This window comes from Cryptomeria japonica, chromosome 2 (assembly GCF_030272615.1).
Source record: "Cryptomeria japonica chromosome 2, Sugi_1.0, whole genome shotgun sequence".
Taxonomy (NCBI): Eukaryota; Viridiplantae; Streptophyta; class Pinopsida; order Cupressales; family Cupressaceae; genus Cryptomeria; species Cryptomeria japonica.
The window spans coordinates 103455740-103477178 of NC_081406.1; positions in this window are offsets into that span (position 1 = coordinate 103455740).

Sequence of the window (21439 nt, forward strand, 5' to 3'; positions counted from 1 at the left end):
CACAAGAAATATCTTCACTTCTTTTATAAGAGATTCAATAATTAGCTAACAATTTTAAATGTCAGATTCATTATAGGGATCATGCAATGAATTCCATACATCTACAATGATCATGATATATGTAAGTTCACAATAAGATCATTTATGTGAACCTACATGATTTCCAATGTGTATAGATGAGCATTAACTTACAATTAAAAGAATTGTCTAGGTTTATAATTTCCTTAAAAACATATATGACTTTCCAAAATAGTAGTTAAGTTTTAATGGTCTTTAAAGTTGTGAATTGCAAGAAGACAGTGAGACTAACTATTGGAATGCATGCATATATCTAGGAAGTGTTATTGGTGTCTGTCACTTCATTCAAAGATAATGTCAAGAACATTGCACCATGTAATTTATCTTAGTCTTATTTCATATAGTTTTAGAATGTTCACAATTCAACTAAGAAAGATGAAATGAATTGAAACTTGCTCATATAAAACCAAAGAAAATACTTTAATGAAAGTTAGAACATGATAAATAAGACAACATACAATAGAAAGAAGACCAAGTAACACAACATATAAGTAGGAATACCCTTTTGGGTAAAAAACTCACTACCAAAATGTAGATCTCAATGTATTACTTGAATCAAAGCTTACAATGCAATAAGATAATGCCTACAAATGATATAGCCTTTGTATTAACACTCCAAATTATTTTTTTGAGAGCTAACCTAACACTGTAGCTACAATGCCTTACAATACTATTAAAAATAGATACCAAACTTATATGCCAAGGCTTCAATATATAGACAATGAGGACTTAGGAAACCACCAATGATTTCCTCAAAACATGAGCTAAAATTAATGACCTAGAAAATGGGTGTCAAAATCCATGTTCAAAGTTTTACACATCTACTAAAAATATAACTCCCATAAATGCCTAAAATAGATGATCCAAGATACCTTTTCCAAATTCCAAGTCTACTATGTAAGCTCATTTACAATGTCATAAACAAGGGGGGGGTGAATCGGTATATGAAAAATCTCAACTTTACATCCAATTTTTCATTAACAACATTTTTAGATCTTTAATGTTAAAATGACCATTCAAATTATAAACATAAACACACATCCACAAAAGAGAACACTAGATATATGTGGAAACATAGAAGGGAAAATCAACTTAATGAGAATAGTTGCTTGGATCTACTATTCAAATCCAACCTCACATAGAAATATGAAACTTGTGAATGTTTATGGGCACCAACCTACCAGAGACACCAAACCCCTTACAATGAATTTGCAAGCACCAAACTACAGGGGACGCCAATCCCCTAACTTTGGAATTGAACACCAATTCAAATATGAGGCACCAACCTCAATTAGAATAAGATATGAACTGTGCAAACCTTCAAGCTCAAATTACATCATTAGTAATATTTGATCTACTACTAAACACTTTCTCAGTGTGTATAGGATCTACAACTTGATTCACACACCTTAAATCATCTTTGCTAATTAAATAAGCAATTAGCACAACTTTTTTGCCATACACGCAACCTGCCCACTAGGAATGAACCTAGATCAACTATTGCAATGAAAATTATATTCATATGTCAACCTAGAATAAAAATTACTATATTTGCAAGTTGCTCACAACAAATTCCTTGACCAAACGTGTAATAAGACATGTTCAAAAGCCTACACATTACTCTAGAAAAAGGGGCACACTATGTATTATCCAATATAGATTCCATTGGCCCCAATGTACATCTACACATTATCTCCAACTCATGCATGATACAATCCTCTGACACATCACTCTGGAACATCAATCTAGTTGGCCAAATTGCATTATAAGCACTTTCACTTCTAACATTTTGTCTATTAAAGCTCAACCAATGAAACTCTAGAATATGGCACATCAAATGTATATTTACTTAACTTCCAAATTGCAGGTGATAACTCTCTTCTGCGATAAAATGTGGAGCATAACAATTGTGAGTGTAAACACTAAGTTTGAGAGACACGCCATAGTAACATTTCGCAAAAACTTTTGGATCAACCTTAAACAATAGTAATAGATGTAAAATAATATTACATGCATTCTACAACAACTCTCATCAACATTTTTTGTCACTGTACTTCTGGATAACTTATCATGGTCCTTCTAAACTCAAATGATTAGACATAGGCATGACAACTTTTGCACTCTTCTTGATACCTTGACATCAATGACAAAACTCACTAGCACATTTGACATCAATGACAACCTTTTCTCAACACTTACACATTTTGTTATGCCATATATATTCTTACAAAGAATCACATCTCTTAGACTGGCTAATATTTTTAGGTTTCCCACTAACTTATATTGTTTTTTATTAAAAAAGCAGCGAGAACCAAGGCGCTGACCCTTAACATAGCCAGAAACTATCAAAACAACAACAAAAACATGGGTCCAGACCCTTAAAAAGGAACAAAGAAAGAAAAACAACCCAAACTCACTCAAAGAAGAGGAGGGGTTTGGGGGAGTGGGGAGGACTTCCCCTTCCGCCTACGACAAACCATAGTCCAAGCAATACAATTTTTAGGACCAGCAAGAGATAGGTTCAGTAGGGAGGACCCCGTAAGGTTACAAATAGAAGTGCCAACAGGGTGCTAATGTAGAGCAACATAAGGTTGCTGGAGAGGGGTAGCAGTAGCAGAATCAACAACATTGGGAGGAGAGGAATGGGGCAACGAAGCTGGAGGGGGAGGAGTTGAAACCATAGAGGTAGAAGAGGAGTCCACTAGAGGGGCCAAATCATCGACAACAACATCAACAACAATAAGAGGCACCTCATCCTCCTGAGAGGAGCCATCTAAAACAACCTGGATGGTCAAGTGATCAGTAGTAGTGTCCTTCCACCAAGTAGCAGCACCTTTGTGGTGCGAAATAGAGCAGTCCGAAGCAAGATGACCCGTAGAGAAGCATTTTCGGCAACAAAAGGGGAGGCCCTCAAAATCCAACAGTTGTGTCCAAGGCCTATCCCCCACCACGAGAACAACATCCCTCGGGAGAGGCAAGGAGATGCCAATGTCCATAATAATGCGGGCAAAGGTAGTGTGGTCCATTGAGGATGTAGCATCATCGACCTTCAAGAATCGGCCAAAAGAGTTACCGATAGCCTCATAGCAAGAGAGCTCCCAAAAATGAAGAGGGAGGTTTGGGAGGTGAACCCAAACTGGACGCACATTAAGTGGTTCAGTGAGAGGGTTAAAAGAGGATGACCATGGCTTAACAGAGAGGGAATGCACTCCCCAAGCCCACAACTTGTCCAAAACTAAATCACGATCAGGCGGAGAAGTAAATGAAGCAATGAAAAATCCTTTAGCACAAGGAAATAGCTCAATATTGTGAGCCACCAAAGGCCTCCAAGAGTCACTCACCCAGCGATGGAGATCCGGAAGTGAAGGCTAGAGCCCAGGGAATCTACACACAAGAGCACAGTGTTGGTAGAACCCAATGTTGTCCACCACATCCTGTCCACAAACCACCATAGGGGAATTTTTGGCATAGGGAAGAGGACGAACCCCCTTGGAGGGCTAGGCAGCAGGTCTGGCCACACGAGCAAAGCTACATCCGTGAGTAGAAGAAGATTTGGGCCGGTCCATAGTACCAACAACATCAGCAACAATCAGTTTGGGAGCATCACCAGGAGCACCAACAACAACCCCAGAACGGGAAGCCATAGGTGGGGGAGGGCACAAACCCTCCACATAGGCAACATCCACCATAGAAGGAAAAAGCCCAACAAGGGGAGCATCGCACGACCTAGGAGGAGGTGTCGCATGGGGAGCACAACCAGCGAGGGCACCAACAACTCCAACACGAGGCGGGAAAGCATCAACATCAAACACAACAGGAGCAACTAGAAGAGGAGAGTCGTTGCAGCAGATATTTGAAATCACAACAAGAGCGAGAGCTAGAGCACCAAACATATTGTTAAAAAAAAACTAACTAACTTATATTGTTATGCGTCAAATGGGGTATCCATTTCCCCATCCAATATTTTTTCATGCCTTTACAATATTAAAAAAGGATAAATAACAAATGGCATGTGATGTAGAGTGTGACATCAAATGAGATATCCATATATAGCCTCATTTAAATTCAGAGTTAATAAGTACACACATTAGATTGTCTTGACAATATATCACTTGTATGCATCGAATCGAACCAAAAAATACTAACAACTAGAGGTAGATCTATGCTTGTATCCAACCTACACTTACAAACCTTTTTATTCTCATTGACTTAGTGAGAGAATCAACAACATTCTCCAAGGTGTCAACATTTTAAATTAGTTCCTTACCATCCTCCATTCTATCGTTAACAAAGTGAAGATACATATCAATATGTTTCATGCAAGGGTAGGGTGAAAGTACATAAAGATGTATCACTTTTTTTTCAAAACTAAAAATGTAAAAAAACATGCCAAAAAATTATAGGTTTGATTAAACCTAGTCAAGGCATGTGTAGTTGAAATTGGTTTGATCAAACCACCTTGAATTCAATACAATGCATTTTGAGTAAAAATAAAGGGTTTGGTTGTATTTGGTTTAATCAAGCCACCTTTGATTAACAAAATTTGATTTGATTCAAAGTGTTTAATGTATAAAGTGGGCATGTTACATGTTATTTGATTAATAGATCTCCTACTTCAATGCTTGTTAAAAAGACCGGTATGGAAGCATGGTTTGGTAAGAATCCCTCAATGGGACATCTTACAATCTTTGAATGTGATGAATATACTCAAGTGCCTAGTGAGAAAAGATCAAAATTGGAGAACAAGGCAATTGTGTATCTTCATTGGCTATGACGTCGATGTGAAGGGACACAAGCTTTGGGATCCAGTCGTAGAGAAGGTTCTCTATAGTAGAAGTGTAATCATTTGTGAGCTAAAATCTTCCATAGTTGATTTGCAACCAAAGAAGGAAGAGATACAAAAGAAGGAGGTAGTTTAGGTTCCACCCACTCTAGAGAAAGATGAACCACTCCTACTGGACCTAATGATGAGGAGAGCTCTAGTAGCTTAGAGAGTTTTTAAGAGGAACATGATCCTCAACCTTATCCTTTTAGGAGGTCTATGCAAGCTAGGAAGAAACCTACAAGGTTTGGTTATTCACTATTATATTTTAGTTGCATATATTGCTTTGATTGCTAACATTGATGAGACTAGGAGAGGCTATGGGTATGCATGATGCATATTCCTAGATGGAATCCATGAATGAAGAATGGATGCATTGAAGAAGAATGTTACATGGGATTTAGGACCTTAGACTAAAGGACAAAAACCCATTGGTTATAAATGAGTGTTCAAGAAGAAACTGGGTCTAGATGGCAGTGTTGAGAAGCATAAGGAACAAATGGTCACTAAGGGATAGTCCTAGGTGGAGGGAATCAATTATGGTGATATGTTCTCTCCTCTAGCTAAGATGACATCCATTTGGTTCTTATTATCACTTATAGAAGCTTATGACTTGGAAGTTGACCAAATGGAAGTGAAGATAGATTTCCTTCATGGTGACTTGGAGGAGAAGATTCACATGTCACATACAGAGTATTTAATTGAGAAAAGTAAAGAGAATCTTCTATGCAAGTTGAAGAAATATCTTTTGATTTTGTGCGTTGTTTTTAAGTGTTTATGCATAGAGATCAAGCTACTATAGGTATATCTTTTGTAAATGGGACTCCAATAGGAATAGCTATAAAGGTGTGAGTTATGTTGTGTGTGAAAACAAGGTTTTAAATATCATGGACATTGTAAGAGTTGTGTTTGGTAATGATGTTTGTGTCTAATAGCTACAACATGGAATATGAAGGCTACAGTGTCTATTACTATTAAAGTGTTGATTGGGTAAATCAAATTACTATATTTTTATGAAATTAATAATAATTGATATGAAGATATATTTAAAGGTCTTGTGAGCATCTAGTTATAACTTCATAGCAAGAGGAATTTTTTACTTTTTTCTAATATTAGCTATCTTGTGAGGCTTTATATCATTCAACAATAAATTTTATGGAAAATGTTTTTTATATATTCGTGAAAAATTCATCTTACATCAAAGATGATTTTTTGGGCCATGATTTATATCCTTACTAATAAAATGTTTATATGAGACATTTCCCTATTGCTAGGCTCATGTAACTTCTTTTTTTCATTGTTCTTGGTTGTGGAATTCTTCCTTCGCTAATTTGAGGCTCTAATGGTTTATTTGTAGTACGCATACCTTCATTTCTTGTTGGTGTTATGTTACCATTTGAAATATTGGCTATTCACTAATTCTTAATGGATGGATTCTAGAAAAGAAGAGAATTTTATCGTTTAGAAAATTTAGAAGTTATTTTAGAACCCCAAATGTGATGAGGGGGTTGTACTAGGAAAATTGTTGTGTGAAGCTTCGAGTGAATGTGAAGGGTATACTTATAGAAATTAGAAAAAGCTTCTACATCAAAATAATATTTTTGTAAGCATGTTGTAATATGCTACAAGAAAATAAGAAAATCTTTATTTAGCATGTATTTGTTTTTGTTGTACATTGGTTTGTGTGGGATGTGAGTGTAGCCTAGTAGATTAGGTTGTGCTTTAAAGGACCCCCTAATCTAGACTATATCAAATAACAACTATTACACACACAACATTAATAAAAGCAAACTATTACTTAGTAATAAGTGAGCCTCTCACATGTAATGACCAAAGAGTAAAATATTTCATGCCATGTCACATTAGTAAGCATATATTACAAAATTGACAACCTTTCCACATAATTAGCTTCACAAATTCAAAACCAACTAGTTTTTTGGAAAATAGACTAATGGTCCCAAAAATGAATATAAGATCCACATAATTAGCCTCATAAATTCAAAACCAACTAGCAATTTGGAAAATAGATCAATGATCTCAAAAATGATTACAAGTTTAAGGGGTTTAAAATCTAAATATTTGCCATTGTCATCCCAAGAGGAAGGGTGACTACTTTACATGGCCATAAAAAAGTCTTGCCAATTCACCAATGATCAACCACTATTTTAGCAAATCTACAATAGTGAGAGAAAGTAACATTCTCAAACCAAAAATGAAGAGAGATATCTTCCTCTAAAAATATAATGACCTGCCAATTGCATGTTCAAGATCCATTTTTAATGCAATTATCATAATAAGTGAGTACTCTTCAACAAGTTGCACATAGAACAAAGATGCTAAGATCATCTCTTCAACGATTCATCATCCAACCTCATTAAGAAACTTATGATCCAAAACTATTGAATAACAATGGAAAAAACTATCATCCTCCTTACAAAGGACAACCCTTGAACATCCTCAAACCAAGAATGAAGAGAGATAGCTTCTGCTAAAAATTTAATGAACTATCAATTGCAATAGAATCCCTTTTTTAATGCATTGATCATAGCAAGTGAATACTCTTCAACAAGAAGTTGCACACTGAACAAGAATGCTAAGATCATCTCTTTGACCACTCATTCAACCTCATTATCAAACATATGACCCAAAACTAATCAATAACAATGAAAAACTCTCATCCTCCTTACAACAACACTCCCTATATTTCCTCATGAACTCCTATGAGGGAATATGGATTGGGCTCCATTCCTCTTTTTCATTTTTTTTAATCGACAATAAAGAGTTTTTGTATTAAGTATAGAAAAGATTTACATATATTTCTAGATACTAAAATGTCAAGAGCAACCATTGTAGATCCCTACAAACCACTGTCCCTTACTATCCTTTCATTACACAAACACCCTGAAAACAAAATTGAATATATTCACCAACCCAAATTATATTTTATACCCTACACATATCAATTTCAAACAAGATCCCCTACATTGAAAACATCATGAACAAACCTTACCCAAAAAAAACAAAAAACAAAAAAACAAAAACAAACAAACAAACACCATTCCTCTTTTTTTTTTTCTTAACTACACTTAATATTTTGTAGCATTACAATTCTATAGATTGTTACCTCTTTACCTTCTAACACAACACATTACAGTATTATTAATATTTTTTACAATTGTTGGGCGTATCTACCAATGGAAGCAATCACAAATTGGATGTGCATTTTTAAGCAATTGAGAATCTTTGCATGGATTTTCCATAATTGAGAATCTTCCACCAATATATAAGCAAGGAAATTTGGGAGTACAGAATATATAAGCATTGTTAATATTAATTGTCATGTTCTGCGATAGGCCATGCAGGTTAGTGAAGATTGTATCAGCTATTGCAGGCAGTCAGCCTATTAGTATGAATATTTTTCTGGAAATGGGAATCTCCCTGCATTATATTTTCAGTCCTTCCAATCTAGAACTTGCCCATCTTCCAGTCTCTCAAATGGTAAAGAAAACTAAGATTGGATAGTGTTAGGAAAATTGATGCATCCAATTTGAGAACATATTTACTTAAAAATATTGGATTTAGTTTATAATAATAGGTATAAGTAGGTTATGGATTTAATTATATCTGATTTGTTTAGTATCAACATCATCAAAATGATAGAGATCTAGAAGAGTAGAATGATAATAGACTCAAAATATTGATACTAAATCTATCGGACACAATTAAATCCAAAAACTATTCATCTCTAACATATTTATTTGTTCAATGGAATGCCCATTTATTTTGAAAAAAGAAAGAGTTGGATGTGCTTGAAAATAATAAGTGCCCCATGGTTGTCCGCTTCTCGCATGAGAACATCCATGGTATAGATTCAAAATATTTTTGTGCTTTGAATTTTGTCTTAAAAAATCCTTTGGTTGTTGATGATTTTAATCATTATTTGAGTTACTAGAAATTTAAGGACCAATTTACTAGATGTTAAGAATATTGTTTAGGATGAACTGAAGATTATAGTGGACATAGTGCCCTATATCAACTCTCACTTATTGTTCTCCAATTCTTCCCATTATTCTAACTCCTAATGCACTCCTTCGAACCCTCTCATGTTCTCTCAATAGTATCCATCATCAACATTAAATATGATTGTTTGTGAAAGATAAAAAGGGGTCTTTATGATTGCAAGTAGGCTTGGTGGATACAATCACCTATAGGTGGATGTGGACATCTCAATGAGCAAGTCATTTCATTGCATTTATAATGTGTGTAGTAAGATCCTTCAATTTGTGGAGAGCCTTAACAACTTAAGGATTTGTCTTTGCATTGAACCATGTACAAAGAACAACTTCATGAGGAGGGCCTCTAGTTGCATCTAGGTGTTAGTAGAAACCCACCATTGAGATGAAGAATCATGACTTCGATATGTAATGCCACCAATCAATGGTGTTTGATCCTTTCTTTGTTGCCATGACCAATTTTTTTTTTCGTTACGATGAGGGAGCATGGTTTTAATGATCATTGTCATAATATGAATTCGCTCTAGATTTTAGTATAGCAAACATCATCTTATTAATAAACAAAAGCCAGGTCGAGGTGACTAATCCATTGCTCAACCTAAAGATCCCTAGCCAAAGTTCACACAAATCATGACAAGAGAAGATAGATTTCCTCAACAATGAATGGCAAGCCATTGGCAGCCTAATACTCCTTGTTGATATATAGCTCTCATTTTCTAGTCTTTTGTTGTCTCTTGTGTCTATTGCTTGTTCTTTCTGGTCGTTCTTTTAATTTTAGTTTAGTTTTGGTCTCTCTTGGTGAGACTTGTTTTGTTTGTTTCTATGCTTGTTTTGTAATGGGTCTGAGCCATTTTCATATGTTTATCTTAATGGAAATAGCACCTTATTGATAATTGTAAAGTTTGTTTTAGATTAGATAGAAATAATATTAGGATGGATGAAATTATTCAAATGTTCTATTTTGGACTACTAGGGTTATCTTACTTGTGAAATTCCACTATTATGTTACCTAGTAGAAGGGAATGATTTTTTTTAATTTTTTTTTTCATCATTTTAGTCTACAACTACTTAAATTTTAGAGAAAAATTAACGATAAATTGTTGTGGTATCTTTTATTGTTAACATAACATAAATTTCATTGTGGAGTTTAGGTTTGTTTAAAGGTTTAAGCTTTAACCAAAATTTTATAGATAATTGTGCAGTGTATTTTGGATTTTACATTATTTGAGTTTCCTTCTTGGTAGATGTAGTGTCCTAAAATTGCGACACTTCCAATTTCGACCGCATTTGGGTCTTCACAATGGCGACGCAACACTGAACCTGAATGGAGACCCTGAAACTTGTTCATGACATCAAAAACTGCATTTTTCAGCACCCTGGCATGATCCTCCTTGCACCCTGTTGTCCCTGGAGATGGGACCATGGCGCCCAGCGCCCTGGTCCTTTAGGACTAGGGTGCCCAGTGCCCTGGTCCCCCAGGACCATGGTGCCCAGCGCCCTGGTCCCTGGCCCTATTTTTGGGCCCGGTCTCTTTTGGGTCTCAGGTCTTTATGTTTGCAAATTGGAAAATAATCTTTCCTGGTCAGCCTAAGGTCGGAAAAATCAGTCTTTTAACCCTAATTGACAAGTATATAAACTACATTTCCTCTCCCATTTTGAGGAGGAAGGACATATGTGTACAAGACGCGGAAGCGATACTCAAACATTCAAGCATTCAAGCATTCCTTCAAGCAATTGATCATTCTAAGTCTCCATTCAAGGCTAAGTGTTGCATTCAAGACAAGGATTCAACCATTGAAGAGGAGATCACATACAACATACAACATACAACAACATCTACACCTTCGCATGTAAGAATACAAACATTCTTACAACAAGGTACTAGTACTTGTTTGACATTACAATCATTTACATTTACAGCATTTCTCATTTCTTGGTTAATTCCAAAACCGGGGTTTGACCTAAGGGCAAACCCCTAATCCCTAACCCCCCAATCGTCTTCGCTTTTCTGTGTGTAGGTTGCAGGTATGCGGCTGTAATTGAAGATCTGGAATCCTTGTGCAGAGACGAACAAATCCCCCTTCGTTTCGCGGATTTTTCGGAGGACCGTGTGCACGCTGGGCGCCATCGTCCCGTCAACTTTCGCTCAAATTTGCAGGACAACACCGTCTCGACATTTTACTGCTAATTCCAGGTCCGCAGCTTCATCCTATATCCCTATCTCAGTTTATAAGTGAATCTTTCTCACTTTTCATGCATTCCTAGCTTAATCCTTCTATCTACATTCTTTACAAAAGAGGGTAGCCTTGCTGTCCTAACCCTTGAAACTCATTTAGAATCCAGTCTTGCATTGTGTGGGATTGGATCTTGTGGGTTTCAACCCCTCTTTTGAATGTAAAGTCTCCCCTAAGTGAAAACCGTCAACCCTAGTGACCTCCTTCCCCTCTCCTCAAAGTGGTGGGGGGAACACTTAGGGTTCGCTCGCGATTTTCCGCTTTACATTTTGGTGAACCCGACGTGAATTCCAATCTTCTCTAATTCTGATTTATGTTTTCAAATTTGAGTGTTTATGCTATTTCAAATTCAAATTTACAAGTCTTAATGTCTTGCAAGATTCAAAAATTTAGAGGAAATTTTTGCTAAAACCCTAAAATTGAACTTGTGGATAGCTTAATTGGATCAATAATTTCAAATCTGATTTAGGAACTCATTTGAATCATAAATTTCATTTTCTAAAACTACATTCTAAGTGCTTGCATTGGTTAAAATTAAACATTTCCTTCTATTTTGCATGTGTTATCCTTTGAAAGAGGAAAATTGTTGTCATGATGCATTCATCTCATGGATGTGATAATGGGTTAGCTTCCCTTGTTTCAATTTTTCCTTCTTCTAAAGAACCTCCCCCCATCTATAACAACATTTTAGTGCCTAAAAGAGTTTCTACCAATCCCTTTGAGACTCTTCCATGTTCTAAGGATGAAGACTTTAAGAGTGATCTTGACAATTCTCCTAAGATGTGCCCTTACTATTTAGCTATCCTAGAGGAAGAGAATGATATCATAAACACCTTTCTTAATGTTACTTCACCTTCCCTACAGGATGCCTCTCTAAGTGAAAAGGTATTGATGGACATTGACTTATTTTCTCCTAAAGTTGGTCCTTCCAATGGGGGCATGTTAGTGCAACAAGAGGTTATGAACACTTCTTTCAAAGATCTCTTTCCTAAGCATGAATCTTTGGAGAAATATGTTCATGTTCCTCCTAAAAAACACTCCCTTCATGAGGATTATTTTGTGCAAGAAGATGACATTATCCCTACATTTCCTAGTGATGGCATCTCCTTTTCCAACAAAATTCCCACTAGAGATGATGAATTAATGATAAATGCTTACCCTTCTCCTAAAGTTTGTCTTACCCATAAGCATCCCTTAGAGAAAGAAGATGAAATAATAAGCAATTTCCTTAATTCTCTCTCCCCTAAAGATCATATTGACCATATTTTGAGGAAAGAGGATGAGTTTAACACATCTATTGATGCTCTCTCTCCTAAGGATGAGGAATTAATAAACAATGTTATCTCCTCTCCCGAAATTAACAATACTTCAAACATTCCTTTCAACAACTTCACTATTTGGGATGAACCATTAGAAGAAAGTGTAGATTATTCTCTATCCCATGAGAGAACCCTAGCCAAAGGGGATGAAATCAAGATTGAAAACTCCCTTGATAGTTTCTCACCTTCCTTGAATCTCAGTTATTCTCCCTCTAAAAATAAAGCATCTCCCTCTCCTCAACTTGGTTCTACTCATAAGGATACCCTAGTTCAAAGCAAGATGGTTAACATCTCTTTCAAAGATCTCCCTCTCAAAAGTGAGACTTTAGAGAGTAATGTTGATCCTTCTCCTAGAGAGTTTATTCCCCATGTAGATCCTTTAATGATAGAGGATGATATGACCTTTCCTAGTATTACTTTTCCTACTAGAACATCAATGCCTACCCCTTGTCTCTCTCCTAAAATTGATTTAATCCATGATAAGATTTTAGTGCAAGAGAAGACTATCAATAATTCTTCCAACACTTTTGTTCATTCCTCTAAACCATCCTCAATCAATTTGATACATGTGAATGAAACACCTAACAAACCTCTCTTCACTATCCAAGGTTCTTGTCCTTCTCAAAATTCTCAACCTTTAAATAAGCCTATCTTAGTGGTTCAAGGTGGTTATGCTAATGATTCTTTTTGCACTCCTAAGAAACCTATTATTACTGTGCAAGGAGGTTATTCTACTAAGAGCCCTTATGAGTATGCTAAGCAACTGACTAGAGAGAGTTATAATGCGGTTGCTCATACCTATAATACTAGAAATAATAGGCAACCTAATCCTCCTCCAGTTAGCCCAACTTCACTTCCTCCTTCCCAACCTATTCTTCCACAAGCTCCTCGTATTTCACAAGTTCTTGGTAAGGATTATGATCTCATAGAACAACTTAAAGCTACCCCTGCTAAGATATCCCTTTGGGATTTGATCCAAACTTCTTCCGTTCATCATGGAATGTTACAAGATGCCTTGAAAGATTTGAATGTTCCTCCACCTAATACATCTAGTAATATAGTATCTTTGGTTAACTCTGTGATGAATCCTAAAGCTCAAATTGTGTTTACTCAAGATGAATTGCTTACTAGTGAAATTCAACATCAATATGATCCCTTGATGATTGTGGTTATCATAAATGACACTGCTATAAGACGAACACTGGTAGATAATGGATCTGGCCTTAATGTGTGTAGCATTAATCTATTGCATAAGATGAATGTGGATACATCCCTTATTGAGCCTGACTCTCGTCCCATTCGAGGCTTTGATAATGTGGCTAAGTCTTCATTAGGTATTATCACCTTACCCATCACAGTGGGAACTGTTACTTTGCCTACTCCTATCCATGTTATGTCGAGAAATCTAACATACAACTTGTTATTAGGAAGACCTTGGATTCACAGTATGCAAGTTGTCCCCTCTACATTGCATAGACAAGTTAAATTTATTTATAACAATAAGACATATACCTTGATAGGTGATACTAATCTTCAGGCTTGTTTGCAAACATCTACTTCCAAAGGGAGTTCTTCTAAATCTTCCTCTTCTAATGACGACTCTTTAAACAAAATACCTATGGATGAATCACCACCCTCTGATAATCAAAATTCTTTGGATGAGCCTAAAGCTCCTAAAGAAGATCCTTCTCGACTTGAGTCTACATATGAAAAGGCTTTTGATCCTGAGAAGGTTCTCGCAGAAGACGATTGGGGATCTCTTGATTTCAATCCCACCTTCGTAGGTGAGTATAGGGTTCCTCCTAGAGAGCTTAAAGTTAAAAAGAAGGAAGAAACTAGAGATCAATCAGTCTTACCTGAACCTATGAGCAATAATTTTGTGGCTACTTCTCAAACTTCTTCTCCTCACATCTCTAATTCTGAAGAATTTGATTCTTTGTCTTATGAAAAACTACCTTCTCTTTCTAAAATGGCTAATCGTTATGGTCATGGTTTTCATATTTTGGCTAAGAGTGGCTATAGTGGAAATGGTTGTGGCACAAATGAACAAGGAATTAAAGTTCCTTTAGAACATAACATGCATGAATATTCATTTGGACTTGGATATAATCTTTCTAAGCCCACCAAAGCATCTAAAAGACCATCTCTCAATGTGAATGCTATATTTAGTAGTGATGATGATCTCACTTCAACTAAATCATCCTCTACTTCTATCAACTCTCATTCCCCTCATAAGGAAATCTTGGCGATGAACAAATCTCTTTATGACTCCCCTCAAATTTCTAAATCCACTTATGAATCTTTATCTCCTATTCATCATAAAGTCCTTTCCTCTAGGGATAAGGCTCTAATAAATTACACTCATCCCTCTTCTAAGATTTCTTGTGACTTTTCTTCTTCAATTTTTATCATTTTATACATGTTTTTGATCTCACTTATAGTTGAGCATTTAGCATGTCATATTCAAATACCTCATTCAATCTATCATGTCTTTAAATAACATTCATGGTTGTTATGTTGCTCATCATTATGTGACATTGGTAGCTCATTTACTGGGGGCTCATTGTCATTCATGATGGTACAATTTCAAGTGCAATCATATTGTTGAAGCAACATAATAGCCTAATTTTCTATGTTATCTCTTGTTCCTATGGGGACAAGAGTGATTTCATACATCTCTTCTTTTGATGGTTAAAATTTCCCTTTGGGGTAATAGTGTGGAAATATTGATCATCTTTTCTTTAGAATCCTCTTTTCCTAGATATGGGAGAAGATGTGTATTCTCTTTCTTATCCTACCCACTTCTTGTGAGGAGCATTTTACATACACTAATGTCTTGCTTGCATGAACTCATGTGAGTATGTAGTACATTTTGCTTATGTCTAAATCCCTCCCTAGAATATTGTGTAAGTCCTTCTCATTGTCCTTATCCTTGGGAGGCAATGATCTTTCCTTATTTTTATCTAAGGATCCACCTTTTCCTATTTCGTGGATGGTGTGAACTTTATTACTTGATGTTATTCCTTGTATGCATTTGTTGTTGTTTGTTCAAGGATTCTCTCTTACAAGAGGTGTAAGTCCTTGACTACAACCTCTTTTGCACTTGGTAAAATACATACATAATGAATTCACTCTCCCAATTGGGTTAAAAAGAGCATCATCCTTCATCAAGAATCACTTTCACCTCGCAAAAGAAGGAAGTATTGCATTCTTATTCTCTTCTTTGTCTTATTCTAGAAGATGTTATATTTGTCTAAGACAATTCCTCTCGGGGATAGGTGTCTTTTGTACAAAGATCTCTTCTCCTCTAAGGATCTCCTTTACACATACTACAAGATATCCCTTTTCAACTATCTTATCCTTGCTTAAAGAGTGCAAAACTCTCTTGCTTGGATCTATGACATTGTTGCATTTTTGGGGTATCTTCTTTTGTGATGAAGGTAGGTATCCTTGTTCTACTTTGCTTATGACATAAACATTACACTTTTTGAGCAATGGGTCATTCTCGGAACCAGAGCACAGACTCTTAGAGCAAGATGTCTCCATTTTTCTTTTATGCAAGGTGATTATTCTCAGAACCAGAGCACAGACTCTTAGAGCGAGATGTCACGCTTTTGTACTATACATATACAGGTTTTAGCATACTCGGGCATAGACTCCTATGAGGTGCTTCTAACCTCCCTTACACACACATGCACGAGGTTGAGTGGAACTAGCGGCATAAGGCTAGACTTTCTCACTCTCCTCCCTTACATGGACCACCTAGACAGACTCTAGGGGCTAGTTTTCCATGTCCTCTTTCCCATGGATCACCTAGACAAGATCCAGGGGCGAGAAGTCCATGTTTTCTCTCTCATTATTCTTTTCATGAGTCACCAATGTGTGTATTCATGCTTTTTTTTCCTTTCTTTCTCTTTGCATTTTGTTTCCATTTACATCCTTCATCTTGTGTTAGAGAACTCTCAAATCCTCACACTCTTTGTTGTGTTGAAATTGAGATTTAGTCCTCTTTCTTACCAAATGATTCTCCATTTGTTTTTGATCTCATATCAAATCTTCTTGTGAGCATTTGTCATCAATATTCTTTAACAATTCGAAGTGGTAAACATGATACCCTGTTTCAACTCACTAAAATTAGCAAGCCGAAACAGGGGGGGGCATATAGCTACCCTCGAATTTTCATCACCTTCCTTAGTAAGCATTAGGTGATTTTGTGATCTAACGTGTGTTTTGTAGGGTGCGATTCCTAACTGTGTACTGCAGATACCGCTGGGGGCTTCATTCGACAGAATTATGGATATATCCTTTTTCAAATAATGTTTACTTTTCTGTACTTTAGCTTGTTTATTTTTGGTTCTATTACATTACCTATTGAAGTTCATAACAAATCCCTTGATGTGAGCTTTGCTATTATTCCTTCATCTGAACAATTTCGTGTGAAGCTTGGCTATCCTTGGCTATCTTCCATGAAAGCTATTGCTTCTCCTATTCATAAATGTTTGAAATTTCCCCATAATGGTGAAGTTGTTACTGTCAATCATAGTCTCTTTAAACCAGCTGAAAGAACTTCTAGCGTTCCTATTGATTATTTTTGGCCTAAACAATTCCAATCTCTTCCTCCACGAAGTGATCATCTTTTCAAATCTTATCAAAAGTGGAAAACAGATATGATCCTATCTCTAAGTGAACCTAGAACACCCAAACTTGATATTCCTATTGTTCTTGAGAAGGAAGTTCTTCCTTTGAAAGATAAAACTAATGTCTTTCCTCAAGAAGGTTCCCAACCCATTCCTATGGATGTGACTATGTCTATGTCTAATAAACTTTCTAAAAGTAGACCTATACCTCCTCGTCATGATGGACTTGGTCTCCTTCCTAAAGCAAATATTCCTCCTTTATACGGAGCAGTTCCTCCTCCTTCCTCTTATGGAGAGAAGAGACCTTCCTCTTCTCCTATTATCCAGCCTAAGAGACCACAACCTAAACACCCAAGTGATAAGGATGAGAACATTCCTCCTCCTCAATCTTCTCCACTTCCTACTAAGACTAGACGAAATCGTTCTGCGCGTGAACACCGATGAAAGCGTCGTCTTAGAGCTCAGGCAGCTGCTTCTCAAACTTTGCAATCCCCAAAAACACCTTCAACAAGCATTATTCCATTTTCTCCAAAATCTCCTAAACATAAGATGCATGATGGTCTTGATCCTGTGCGAGTTAAAGATCCTATTTTTATAAATCTTGATGATGATATAGATGAAAATGTTATTCATGATGAAAATGTTACTCCTCTTGCTTCTGATAGTGAATATGAACTTGTTGATATTGATAACCATTTATCTAACGAATTTTCTAAAGCACTTATCCTAGCTCCTAGACAAGAACAACGTGGCTTGGAACATGAACATAGCCCTTGTTTGGATCTTGTGATAGCTCCATCCGCTGTGTTGAATGTTCCTCCTCTAGCGTGTTTCTTGCCTTCCCAAAATATTGATCAGCAAGATCGAGGGGTAGATGACGTGCTAGACTAGTTTCATTAGCATAGCAGACTCTCTCCTCCTCTCTTTTGTTACTTCTTCTATGTGTTATTCTCATTCTTCTATTTGTTGTCCTTAGTGTTGTCTACTTGAGGACGATACAAAGCATTGAGATCTCTTTTGGTCTCTCTCATGTTGACTCAAAAGACACATGTGTTCCCTTCTTCTAGGTGACCTTCCTTGATTGGGGAATGAAGAACAATTATGCATACATACATATGATATACATGAATTATCATACAGCATACTGACCCTGAGGAAATCGAAGTCACCTCGTGCTTCGTGTTTTGTGTCTATTATCCTTGGGTTTATCTCACACTTGGGGGCTAAATCTTTGTGATAACGTGCTCCTTTCCCTTCTCATTTCTTATGTGTATCACTACCTTAAAGCAATCACCCCCGTTGAGGTGTGTGCGATCGCTTTAACGTAGGGGGGCATACACCCTGTCTATCCCTTCAGGATACTTGAAAATTTCTTGGCGAACTCTGCTTTGCCTTGAAAATTTTTGGTATTTCTCTTGCATGAATCATAGTGAGGGAACCTTACTACTGACAGTCATGGTTCTCCCTCGTGATCTTCCCTTTTACTTTGTCAATCGAAGTCGTAAGATCCTTAGTCCACTGGGGGCTTGGTGTATCTTGCCTCCTTGACGTGGTGAAAGTCTTTCAATGTTGTTTCCTTGTACTTTACCGGAAGTATGAGCATATGCTTATACTCCCGCTAAAGTGGGGGCTAAATGTAGCATCCTAAAATTGCGACACTTGCAATTTCGACCGCATTTGGGTCTTCACGATGGCGACGCAACACTGAACCTGAATGGAGACCCCGAAACTTGTTCATGACATCAAAAACTGCATTTTTCAGCACCCTGGCCTGATCCTCCTTGCACCCTGTTGTCCCTGGAGGTGGGACCATGGCGCCCAGTGCCCTGGTCCTTCAGGACTAGGGCACCCAGTGCCTTGGTCCCCCAGGACCATGGCGCCCAGCGCCCTAGTCCCTGGCCCTATTTTTGGGCCCGGTCTCTTTTGGGTCTCGGGTCTTTATGTTTGTAAATTGGAAAATAATCTTTCCTGGTCGGCCTAAGGTCAGAAAAATCAGTCTTTTAACCCTAATTGACAAGTATATAAACTACATTTCCTCTCCCATTTTGAGGAGGAAGGACATATGTGTACAAGACGCGAAAGCGATACTCAAACATTCAAGCATTCAAGCATTCCTTCAAGCAATTGATCATTCTAAGTCTCCATTCAAGGCTAAGTGTTGCATTCAAGACAAGGATTCAACCATTGAAGAGGAGATCACATACAACATACAACATACAACAACATCTACACCTTCGCATGTAAGAATACAAACATTCTTACAACAAGGTACTAGTACTTGTTTGACATTACAATCATTTACATTTACAGCATTTCTCATTTCTTGGTTAATTCCAAAACCGGGGTTTGACCTAAGGGCAAACCCCTAATCCCTAACCCCCCAATCGTCTTCACTTTTATGTGTGTAGGTTGCAGGTACGCGGCTGTAATTGAAGATCTGGAATCCTTGTGCAGAGACGAACAAATCCCCCTTCGTTTCGCGGATTTTTCGGAGGACCGTGTGCACGCTGGGCGCCATCGTCCCGTCAACTTTCGCTCAAATTTGCAGGACAGCACCGTCTCGACATTTTACTACTAATTCCAGGTCCGCAGCTTCATCCTATATCCCTATCTCGGTTTATAAGTGAATCTTTCTCACTTTTCATGCATTCCTAGCTTAATCCTTCTATCTACATTCTTTACAAAAGAGGGTAGCCTTGTTGTCCTAACCCTTGAAACTCATTTAGAATCCAATCTTGCATTGTGTGGGCTTGGATCTTGTGGGTTTCAAACCCTCTTTTGAATGTAAAGTCTCCCCTAAGTGAAAACCGTCAACCCTAGTGACCTCCTTCCCCTCTCCTCGGAGTGGTGGGGGGAACACTTAGGGTTCGCTCGCGATTTTTCGCTTTACAATAGAATCCTTTTTTTTGTTTCTTGTTGGAAAGTTGCAAGATTGTTATCCCTTTTTTTTGTTTCTTGTTGGAAAGTTGCAAGATTGTTATCTAAGTTGTTTTCTATTTTTTATCATTTTCAATATAATAATAAATGTATCTCTTTCAAAGAAGAATTGACAAAAGATTGTTATTACATTAGTTTTTCTAAAACATATTTTTGATTGAAATTTTGGAAATAACCTTCAACTTATTATGTTTTAGAAGTTTTTTAAATAAATACCAATTTAATAATAAGCTCCTTTTATATGCTCAAAACCTAAAAATAAGAGCTATTATATATGTCAAAAAACATGAGAGCGAAAAATAAATTATTAAGAAATACTACACAAGTTAGAGAAAATAATTATTTTGTTTGAATGATAAATTGAAGGACAAAAGTGGAAACAACTACTTGTCTAAAAGTCCATCATATAGTAGCATAAACCTAGAAGGATTGTGATTATGATGGTCTTTTTTTTTTTCTTTGTGCTATATTTTATAGTTTTCTATTGTTAACAACTAGAATCTCAACTTGAAATTGATGACCTACTACATGTGTTGTTTCAAGAGTAGCTACGTTTATTTACAAGTTCATTCTAGTACCAAATTTTTACCAAAAAGTAGTGCATCTACCCCTTCACCCAAATAATTTGATATTAGGATTTTTTTGGCATATATACAACTTTCAAATGCCATGATGAATGTTGATTTGTGAATCTATATAGGCGACATTCATGGCTAAGCCTTGAAAAATTTCTTGGTTGTTGTATATACAAGTACCTCAATTTCCTTTGAAGTGCCCATGATAACAAAGCCTAATATAGAGCTAACATATTCCCTTTGTTTCACAAATGAATGACCTTTTCATTTGATTAGTAAGGCATACTCATAATTCTTCATGAGCTTGGATTTTGTTTCTTGATTAGTGGGTTGTTGGATTTTTCTCTTTCTTCTTTCTTGATGCACCAAATTTTATAAGGGGCGGTATACTCCCTTGGTAGTTTTAATTGTTCTTTTTATTATTTTACTAGCTAAAGAATAATCAAAAGAGTACTTTACAATTGAGATTGCAATAGCTTAAAGTGCAATGCTTGTTAATTTTAGATTGACGATTTCATCTATAGGAACTAATATTATTATGTCTGGCTTGGACCTTAGAAATACCACCTGACTTGTACAATTGGCATTTTAGTGTTGTACTTTATTTAACGTGCATATATGTTATTATATTTACAATGAGTGGTAGCATCATAAATTGTAACCCTATACAATTTACACCACTTTTTGTGCCCCTGCCTTAGTGTGACCCATTTTAGCTCTTATCCAAGCCCATTTATAGCCATTTTACCTCAAAATTGATGTCATTTGTTTGGATGGTGATTTGAAGCCCTGCTTCGAGTTGAGTGTGCCCCATCCTTGGCTTG